The sequence below is a fragment of the Cebus imitator genome, unplaced genomic scaffold (assembly GCF_001604975.1).
Source record: "Cebus imitator isolate Cc_AM_T3 unplaced genomic scaffold, Cebus_imitator-1.0 Scaffold108, whole genome shotgun sequence".
Lineage (NCBI taxonomy): Eukaryota > Metazoa > Chordata > Mammalia > Primates > Cebidae > Cebus > Cebus imitator.
Genome location: NW_016107423.1, coordinates 231,690 through 242,491, shown reverse-complemented (window position 1 = coordinate 242,491; position 10,802 = coordinate 231,690). Strand labels below are relative to the sequence as shown.

At 40.5% G+C, this 10,802-nt stretch overlaps 1 protein-coding gene across 1 annotated transcript in view; it reads right to left on the bottom strand.

Annotated features, from left to right (window-relative positions):
* Nucleotides 1-10,802, bottom strand: part of FRY (FRY microtubule binding protein) — a 477,475-nt gene that overhangs the window by 367,474 nt on the left and 99,199 nt on the right. The window contains exon 2 of the mRNA XM_017538031.2: nucleotides 7,940-8,112. The gene's annotated coding sequence lies outside the window, so the exon portion shown is untranslated. The remainder of the gene's footprint in view (nucleotides 1-7,939; nucleotides 8,113-10,802) is intronic.

The window sequence follows — 10,802 nt, the reverse complement described above, 5'->3', positions numbered from 1 at the left end:
AAAAAAAAAAAAAAAAAATTACAAAAAGCAAACTAACCCCCAACAAAGAAATCCAGATGAGGAGGACACCTAAGGCCCTGGGACTTTCCTGCAGGAAAATACATCACTGTCAATTAGGGATTCTCTACCAGATGACATAGTGTCAGTATTGCCATTAGCTGGTACAACAGGGAAGCTTAAATACTGGTGTCAACGAAACAGGAAAACCCAAATTAAAGCATTCTGTTCTAGTAAAAAATTAGACAAGAAAACAGATTACTGTGTATCAGTATCTTAACAATTGTTGAGTCCTTGCATAATGTTTTGCACCCAGTACAAATGCAACAACATAGTTTCGATTTTTGTTGAACAGATGTAGTCTCTTTCTTAGCTATACCTTTCATTTATCTTGGGCATGTATTTTGATACTTAAAATCTAAAAAGAGTATTTCTTGAAATTGTATCTTTCTTGCTAATGAAAATCAGTTACTCTAAAACTTTATTCAGAATTATTCATTAAGATGACTTTAATCTTTCTTAATTGTCAAGGTGGGAGAGAAGTTATTTGATAGCTGAGGGAATGTCACCGATTAATCTAGTGACAAAAATACACATCTTCTTTGTTGTTCCTCCATCTACTTGCTTTCAACTCCCAGGATGTTCAAGGATACACTGACAATCAGTTGTTCAGCTCAAAATGATTAACACCACTTAGGATGGAAATTCTAAACATTAAAATCGTGACTGAAAAATACTCTGACCATCTTGTGTTTTTTTTTTGTTTTTTTTTTTCTGTTTGTTTCTGAGACGGAGTATCCTTCTATCGCCCAGGCTAGAGTGCAGTGGTGCCATCTCATCAGCTCACTGCAACCTCCATCTCCCTGGTTCAAGCGATTCTCCTGCCTCAGCCTCCCAAGTAGCTGGCATTAAAGGTCTACATCACTATGCCCAGCTAATTTTTTTTTTTTTAGATGGAGTTCAAGCGATGTTCCTGCCTCAGTCTCCCAGGGCCTGAGCTTCCGGCCAGAGCTTTCTGGATGTTCCCTCTGGCTCTCGCAAAGTCACGGAGGAAAATGCTGGCGCCATTCCCCTGGCGGGAGGCACCGCCATAGGCCCATTCATCAGCTCATAGAATCCCTTTTGGCATCGTTATATTTGAACTTGTCGAACCAGGTCTTCTCATGTACCAAGAAGTTTGTAGTCATTTTTCTGACGCTAGCAAAGGACACAGCGACCAGTGAGGAGGAATCAGCGGATTCTGGACGCCTGTGGAAAGGGAGTGCTTTCGTCCTTTTTTAGAAAACAAAGCAAAACAAAAACAAAAACTCCATCCTCATTAATAAACTTGTCCAATAAACAAATTTTCTTTATTTATGATAAATATTTTTAAGCAAGAAAGGCCATAAATACCAAATTTCAAAAAAAATGTGTTGACATTTAAAGGTTTTGAAATTTAATCTGATTATTTAAGTAAATCACTTTCAAGTGGTTAGTTCATTTGCAATATTATATATGAGCTTTAAAAAATTTTTAAATCAGAAGTTCATTCCAAGATTTTGTTAAAGAAAAGCTGAAGGGCTAAATTTCCAAAAGCAAGACTTTAAACAAACAAAATTAGCCAGAGGCATTAAACACAGTAAGGTTACCAGTAAGTTTATTAAACACAGACATTGATGTTTCTAATATTGTACAATTTTCAGAGGCCTCACGTGACAAAGCACTTAAGTTTAATGATTCACTTTGAGAAAATACATCTATATTTACTTCAAAGAAGGGTTTCTATGTCATCGTTTTTAATGAGAAAGTTAAAATTAATGTGTGTTTAGCAGTGTCTCATTATATAGAATTTACATTAGCAGAGGATCTGATTAGCAACTTTAGATAACTTTCCAACCAGGAAGAGTTGCAAAAGGGTTCCAATTGCATCTACCACCCACACATTCTAAGAAGAAGCACTAATTATGAAAAACAAAACCTTTAATGCCACCAAGGAATAAGAATAGTACAGTCAACCTCATTTGTATGTCATTTTGTAGTTATGCATTATCTCATTTGGGTTTAAGACAGCTGGTGGAAATTATTGGGCATTACACAACAGTAAAAAAAGAAGAAAAAAAATTTTTTTAAAAAGCTGGTGAAATTGGTGTTTGCATTCCCATTTCACAGATGAAGAAACAGGTTCTGAGAGAGCCAGTGGCTTATCCCAGATTACACATTTAGTAAGATGGGGGATCAGAACTTGAACCAATTGCAAAGCAGATAGTGACTTTGTGCAACCCTTGGGCTGAAGTCCTTTTCAAGTGTTCAAACTCTTGTCTCGGAGGCTCCCTTGGGTTTGGCCCTGAGCAAGGCCTGCCGTAGAAGCAGCTATTTAAGGAAGTTACGTGACCAGATGGGCAGGGGTGTGGCCAGCAGAGTGGCTGTGACGCCCTTCTTGCACATCATCTTCCACCTTGCCTAATGACTTCACCAGCTCTTAAGCACCTAACCCTGTGCCAAGTGTCTTGGGGAATACCAGGTGTAGGAGACACAGTTCCTGTCCTCACAAACTGAGCCCATTCGCAACCTAAGACCACTGAATACAATCTCAGGAGGTGCTCTTTTCACAACACGTGTTCATAGATGGCCTGACCCAGGTTCTGCATGTCTCCTGAGGGCCCCACTGAAATGTCATCAAACACACCTGTCTGCAGGTTTATGGAATGACAGAATTCTAACAGAGAACATAACACTTAAGGAGACACGCCTAATCACTGAGTGCCTTCACCGTGCCTGTGATCAGGAGGCTCTGAGGAGGGAACCCAGACCAGACTCCATCTTCATAGCTCCTTGACAGAGGCTGTTCACCCTAATGAAGGCCAGAAAGCATCTAGCCACCATTGTTCCTATGACTACTTTTTGTTTCCAATAAAAATCTACGTGTGGGGAAAAAAAAAAAAAACTAATACAGCAGTCTAACTTTAGAAATGCTCAAAATCCATTTAATTATTAAAAAAAAATTTAAGTAACTTTTTTAGATTGTGGATTTGGGGGAAAAAAAAAAAAACTTGTGTTAGGAATAGAATTTTGACTTAAAAATGAGAAGCAATATCAGCCTACATGCTGGTGTTCCTGCCATGTGAGTCCTGGCCGGGGCTCACTCCTCTTGGCCATGAACAGCCCCCATCACACTTGTCCTCTGACTAAGCAATAAGGAAGTACCTGGAACCGCCTGCTTCCTCCAAGCAGATGGTTCTTTGCTTTTCACAACAGATGATTGTAAAAATCAGAATGGTATTTTAAGAACTAGCTGATTAAACACCCCAACTTGTTGGCTTAAGACTGCTGAATGAACAACCCATCACACTTGGTGCCTGAGCCCCACTTTTTTCGAGGTGCAGGATGAGATGCTCATTTTAATCTGACACGCCTGTGGGCATGGTGTGTGTCAGGACCACTTCACTCTCTGCCTTTTGCTTCCATAAACCAAGCCAGACCCACTACTGTGAACTCAGCTGTTGGAGTTCTTTCAGAAGTTGGGGGAAACCAGGCTGCCTGTTTGCTACAGAGGTCTAGACTCTTAACACCTGGTCTCTTAAGATCCAGACCATAGAACCTCAGCCAAATAATTCACACTAACATTTTATTGTTGGGGCTCTTTTAACGAAAAACAAAATGTTAGTTTTTGATGTTTTGTATTTATATAAATATGACTTTAAAATATATTGGTTTCTGTCTGGGCGTGGTGGCTCACGCCTGCAATCCCAACACTTTGGGAGGCCGAGGCGGGCAGATCACAAGGTCAAGAGATCAAGACTATCCTGGCCAACATGGGGAACCCCTTTCTCTACAAAAATACAAAAATTAGCTGGACATGGTGACACGTGCCTGTAGTCCCAGCTCCTCAGGAGGCTGAGGCAGGAGAATCCCTTCAACTGGGGAGACGGAGGTTGCAGTGAGCCAAGATCTTGCCATTGTATTCCAGCCTGGTGACAGAGTGAGACTCCGTCTCAAGAAACATATATATATATATTGATTTATTTTTTAAAGATCTATTGCTGGGACCATGAAGGTCATTCATTCCTTTATTCTGGAGGTATTTATTGAGGTGTGCAATATGCAAGGTACCATGCTGGGAAAATTCTTTCCCATCAGCCTAAACCAGAAACAGTCTGGTTTTCTGCTGTCTTTCCAATGCCTAGAATTGTTTCTAGCATCTATTATTCCTACTCTTCATTCATTGTAGAATCCTAACAATGAATGAATAACACACTAAGATAAGCCACGCCTGCATTTTCCCCTACTAGGAGTTTGGATTGTTATAAAAATCAGTATAAAGACCTTTCCCTTTGGCAATCTCTATCTACCAACTAATTCTTGGAGCCAGAATCAGATAGGCTCCATGGAGTTGACATAGCTTCATAGCAAATCAGTTAATTAACCACTAAATGTTGATAGGACACCGACTTTGTGCAGTCTCCCCCTCTCCTAGACAAATGAGCCATTCAAAGAAGTAAATGAGATACTGTTTTCAAAGACTTTCCATACAAACATAAAGTTACTACAATGCAGCCCTGAGGCCAAAGAGGTGGCTGGCATAACAGAGAACTAAAAGAGATCAGAGGAAGAAGACAGAAGCCTAGAATTCGGCCTTTAACCAGGTGAAGGATGGAAGAAAGGGCATAACAGAAATGCAGGGGTGTGTGTATATACGTGTGTGTGTGTGTGTGTGTCTGCATGTTGGAAGGTGACGGAGAATGGCATGGACAGAGTCTGGAAGAAGCCAGAGCACACAAGGCACACCAGGAGTTAATTCCATTCAGTGAGATTTGAGTCAACTGAATAAATATTTATTGAATGCACACTGTGTACCTGGCATTGTGATAGGTACTAGGTATATAATGGTTAACAAGACTGATATGGTTCCTGGGTCACTGGCAAGTGGGAGACACAGAGAAGTAAACAAACAATGACAATATAGTATAATAAGTGCTATGATAGGGAAAAGTCCAGGTGTTACTGAGAAGGATGTAGAAAGGACCCAACCCAAACACTGGGGTCAAGAAAACTTCCTGGAAGAGGGGATATCAAGCTGACCCCCAAAGCCAAGGTAGAAATTGGTTGGGTAAAACTGTTCAGGTAGAGTATATAATACTTACCCTAGAATTGCAAATGTGAAGGGCCATGGAGATCTGAAGGTGGCTGAGTTTGTTGGAACACAAGGGGAAGGAGGACTGGAAGAGGCTGGGGATGGGAGCAGTGGCCAGAATTTGCACATTAAAAGAGTTTGGGCTTCATCCTAAGAGCAGCCGTAACCTTGAGGGATTTTAAGTAAGAGAATAAGACAAGTGGATATGCATTTTAGGTTAACTATCTGCAGTGTGAGATGGTCCTGAGAGGAACAATGGGTAAAAAGAACAAAAGGGTAATAGGCAGTTAGATCCTTGAAGTTACATCCCTAACACAGTATAAGAACCAAATGAATATTTTGTGAATGAATGATCAATGAATCAATCAATAATTTGGTGCAGGATTGAAAATATGAGACTTCAGGCAGAGGAGAAAGTTATCTATATGTATACAAGGGTCAGACTGAAAGCTGACTGGCACACTGACATGTCTTCAAGTCTTGAGTCTCATCAGACAAATGATAACAGTTGACAATGGAGTAAAGTGGAACAGAGCGGAAACAGCTTCAGTGGTGGAGTCAAAAAACCAAGGTCTGAGTCCTAGTTTTGATGTTTATTAATTTTGAGATGTGCTTAATTTCTCTGATCACTGGGTTCCACAACTATTACGCCTACTGTTTACGTGCTAATGCATAGGCAGAATGGGAATGGATATCACACTCTGTGTACGTTTCTGTTTTCAGGTGGTATGTAGGCACTGTGGCAGGACTGATGATGGCCCAGTGGAGTTTCTAAATCATCCACTGTAAAAACCACTTAGTGAAACCTGCCCGACTGATGGTAGAGTCGTGATTTAGGTAGCAGGGGATTTAGAAATCAAGTAGCCAGTAAGTATTACACAAAGTTTGGACATGTGACTCTCTAACTTGTCTGCTGGAGACCCTGGTGGAGACGTTGGGAGAGGGGTGGAAAGGGCCTCTCTCCTGCTGCTGTCCCCAAGGAGAGTACTAGGGACAGAAAGAGCAGAAACAAGTGGTATAGCTGAGGGTCACGGGGGTCAGTGAGGCAGCCTGGAGAACACACACAGGCAGTTAAGGACACAGTCTAGACTAGAACTCAGTTCCCTGAAGTTCAGTGCTCTTTTCACGACTCCACCTTGTCAAATTAATTATGTCAACTCAATTATCTTAGAAATGACAACTTATGTAAGATTCAAGCCAAGAGGTCTTCTCCTAAGTTTGTGGCTGGAGCTACCAGCCAGGGCCACATGACCTTTAGATTGAGAGGACAAAGGGGAATACTGGCTGCAGGAGTGAGTTGCTCCCCTGGATCCAGTTGTTTGGAAAGAAGAAGGCTTCAGGAAGCATGGGGGTGGAGTTATGTTGGTGGCGGCAGAGAAAAGCAGGATGAATTACAACGTACTTGAATCCAGAAACAATTAACCAAAGAATAAAGCAAGAGAAGAAAAAGCAGAAGGTGAAGAACTGCCCTGCAAGGAGGTGCTGGAAGAAGGGCTAGTGAACCAACTTGTCGGAAAGTACGTCGTACCACAGTTTTAGGAAACACAGCAGGCCTGAGCTCCTTGGTACCCTCAGGAGATCCAAGTGAACAGGCAGAAAGTGACTGTTTTGTGAAATACTTCAGGTACCCAAATGATTCTCTTTCCAGCACTTTTCTTATCATCCCCCTCACCTTCCCCCTAACACACTCAAACGCTTACACCTTCTGGCCCACTCCAGGATGAGTTTTGCCTCTTTTCTGCAGAAGAGTGTGACACTAGGGTAATATCACTGAAGACATTTATTAAAACAGCTTCCTTAAGAAATGTAATTTTTAGCTTGTGGCCTTGGGTCCCATATCTCTAAATCATCTTCATCTTCTCACTTTCCAAAAGCAGTATAAAGAGTCAGCTGTTTGGGGAGTCCTTTTAATTTTTATGAAGTAAAACTCAACTAAATTATTTTTTGGTATTCTGAATTCATAGTTAGCCCTCAAGTGTTGGGTTAACTCTATGAATACAGGAAACCAAAAAATAATTTAGTTTCACCTGTCTCCCTTAAAGAAGGCTCCAATAAATCAATCGGCCATAACAAAAAGGCTACTTTTCAGTTTTTCCTGGAAATTCTAAAGAAAATAGTATTGAAACAAAATTATATGAAACATAATTCATATAATTCATACTCTCCAGTGATCACTTACATAGCTCAGCTAAGGTTCGCAGTCACAGGTATCTCTGACAATCTACAAATCTGTAATATCCACACATAAACATCTGGGGCAGACATCAGAGTCCCTTTATCAACACTGAAATCCATGTGTCTCCTGCGCTCTTAATACATTTTGCCATCTACACTGTTTAATTGAGCTTTTTACTACAAATGGTTTTAGGCTCTGATGCAAGACAGGAATTTGAAGCATGCCTTGGAGTATTTAATGGTGTTAATTTCTGGTGCACACAAACATCAACTTCACTCAACAATCCAATAATCTTGCAAAAAGAAATATGCCAGAGAATGAAATACAGCAATGGAATTCTTCAGGACTGCAGGCAAAGCAGTTCCACGGTCCTGCTGATGCCAAAAAGTAATAAAATAGCTGCCTATTTACAGATCCTTAAAGATATTACAATCCATAAAGAAAATAAAAGGAAGAAAGTAGGGTGCTTTCAGATCAAGGAATTATTCTTTTATATTCAAACATGTTTATTCACATAAAGTCTTCAAATGTAACCCAACTTAATTTTAAACAAACATCTGATTGCAACAAAGGAAGTGTGTGTGTGTGTGTGTGTGTGTGTGTGTGTGTGTGTGGCTTTGTTTCAATTGGATGGTATAAATTTAAACAATTCCTACCTGGAAATATGGATGGTCTCTTCTTTGGGTGCCTCAGATGAATCGGATCAAAGTTCTTAATGTTTCTTTGAAGTCTTCCTTTAATGTCATTTCCTATGAGTAGTTCAGGTGGCAGGCTACTCCGTCTTGATGATTTACAATCATTTTGAGATGAATTTAGTTTGTTCTTCGTTCTGGAATATAAATTGCTGTCATCAACTGCCATTGCAGGGGATACATTAGAGACTATGAACAAAAATCCAAAAAGCCAAACCCAGTGGCAGCCACCGTCACAGCCACCGAGCCGCTGCCACCCTAGATTCCGATGTTCTCATGCTTTACCCTGCACTTGTTTGGGAAGCATAGCAAGTTGATAGGCGTGGACTTGAACAGGTGTAGAATTACTAAGTAGCCCCTCCTTTCTACAGTTAACAGCCAGGGGAAGAGAGATCCAAAAAAAAAAAAAAAAATTAGGTGCAGAAGACTGGGGAATTTGAACAGATGTGACTCAGGGTGGATGGTAACAAAAGTGGTGTAATGGTTGCCACATGAAATTTCTGCCTCATGGGTGCGATGTCATAAAACAAACACAGTGCACTATTCAAGAATAAATGCCTATGCAAATTTCAAGTCTAACTTTTTGTATCATTTCCCAAATTCTTACAGATTTTAAACAGTTTTGGGGAAGCATTTTTACATTCTCTCGTAACTTTAAGTTTCAAACTATACACATAACACAGAATGAACATCCTTCTTTATTCAATGTCTTATTTGGCTGGCTGCCAACTGGAATTTGGCTGAAAGAGGGACATGAGAGACGGCTGGTGATGACCAGGAAGGAACCAGCAGTGGGCGTGTGTCAGGCAGCAGTGCCGGGAACCCACTGGGTTCCCCACCCACCCCTTCCATCCTGTGCTCCAGCTGGCAGATAGCTTCTCCAGAAGTTCCCACTGACTGGCAGTGGAGTCAGAGGTCTAGAAAACAAGCCTTAGCCATAGAAGTAATGACGGCCTCCACTCACTAATAAAAAGTCAATGTTTTTATCCTTGAGGGGATTCTGCCTAGCTTTCAACTAAAATAGTAATGGGTTTGGTGGTCAAAGAAAAACCAGCATTTCTTCACTCAAGATTCCAGCTTGTTCTGTCACACAGTTTCCTTCTCTTTCTCTCCCGGATTCTGCATTTTTATGTTCTCTGTTCCCTTCCCCTTTGCTCTATTTATGTGGAAATGTTCTGCACTTTTTTCCTTAACTGACTGTGCAGAAATCATCACTCTATAGTTCATCCTCCCCAGCCATGCCTCAAGACTGTGCCTGTGTCCATCAGCAATCTCTCTGTCACATACACACATATACTCCGTTTGTGTTCTGTCTGGTTGCAATGTGAGAAGATGAAATCAACCTTTCTCTTCCCAGTGCCTGGGATCAACAGATACCTAACATTATAAGGGACTTAGGGGTCATTTCACAAATCACACTGTTTATTTTGGCTTCCTAGATGCCAAGTAGGTTTTAATATTTGCTGATATTTAGGTGTTGGTTCTGTTTACCAAATTGAGGATATACTTCCACACTAACACAAGTTTTATTCTCCTTATGCCCTTTCAGCATCAGGTCTCCAAATCACAACAGATTTTCTGGAAAGAAAAGCGTTTTTTTCTTACAAGTATGCCCAACTGAGAGTTGCCATTATAATCTGGCAATTATAATTATAAATCCATAAATCATGTTTATATATTAGATTATTAAGTTATTTCACCAATTCTGAGAATCATCTGTACTTATAACTTCCTGTAACTTCCCTCCCAGGACTCAGAAGAACTTTGTCAAGTTGAAATGTACCATGAACTTCAAAACAATGAGTAACTTGTATAAAACCATTTCTAAAAGGTTTTAGAATGAGACTGCCTCAATCTCCCTCACCCTAAGGAAAACACATTTTTTTTCTAGTAAGGAAATATAAAGTAAAAGCATTTTTTAAAGTTTGAGATAATGATATAAAAGGAGGAAAAAATATACATTCCTAAAACCCAAACTTCAAGAACTGTTTAATTTTCAAATAAAAGCAAGATAAAATCCTAGGGCACAAAAGATTGGTACTAACTGGGAGAAATTCAGCAACTGGCAAAGCAGAAGCTCAAGCTATTTGGTGACTGTGTCTTTCTCAATCACACTATTATGATGGTCCCAAATAAGAGCATGTATGAGGTGAAACAGAAGTCTCTAAGGACAGGTATTATTATCACGCAGAGTGTACACCAGGTATGTCTGCATCGTGTACCTTTGTCTTTAAGTCTAGCTGAAAACACAGGATGAAGTACATATGCATCTGGAATGCGTTATAATAATAGCCATCATTTACTGCAGGCTTAAAGCTGGCCAGATTCTGCGCCAAGCCTTTGGCATGCATTATCTCATTGATTCCTCCTAATCACTCTGTTTTTTAAATGAAGATGCTGAGACCCAGAGTCAAACACATAGGAATTAGTGAAGATTTGAACCCAAGTTTTCCCTAACTCCAAAGTTCACATTCAAGTTCGTGCCTTAAACTATACCACCTAACAATTGTTAAATGTGTATAATATCTAAAAGGAATTAAAAGTCTTTCTCTACTTTCCTGAAAACAATTATTGGGGCTGTGTTTGGTGGCTCACACCTGTAATCCCAGAACTTTGGGAGGCCGAGTCGGGTGGATCACAAGGTCAAGAGACAGAGACCATCCTGGCCAACATAGTGAAACCCTGTCTCTACTAAAAATACAAAAATTAGCTGGGCATGGTGGCACACACCTGTAGTCCCAGCTACTTGGGAGGCTGAGGCAGGAGAATCGCTTGAACCTGGGAGGTGGAGGTTGCAGTGAGCTGAGATTGCACCACTGCACTCCAG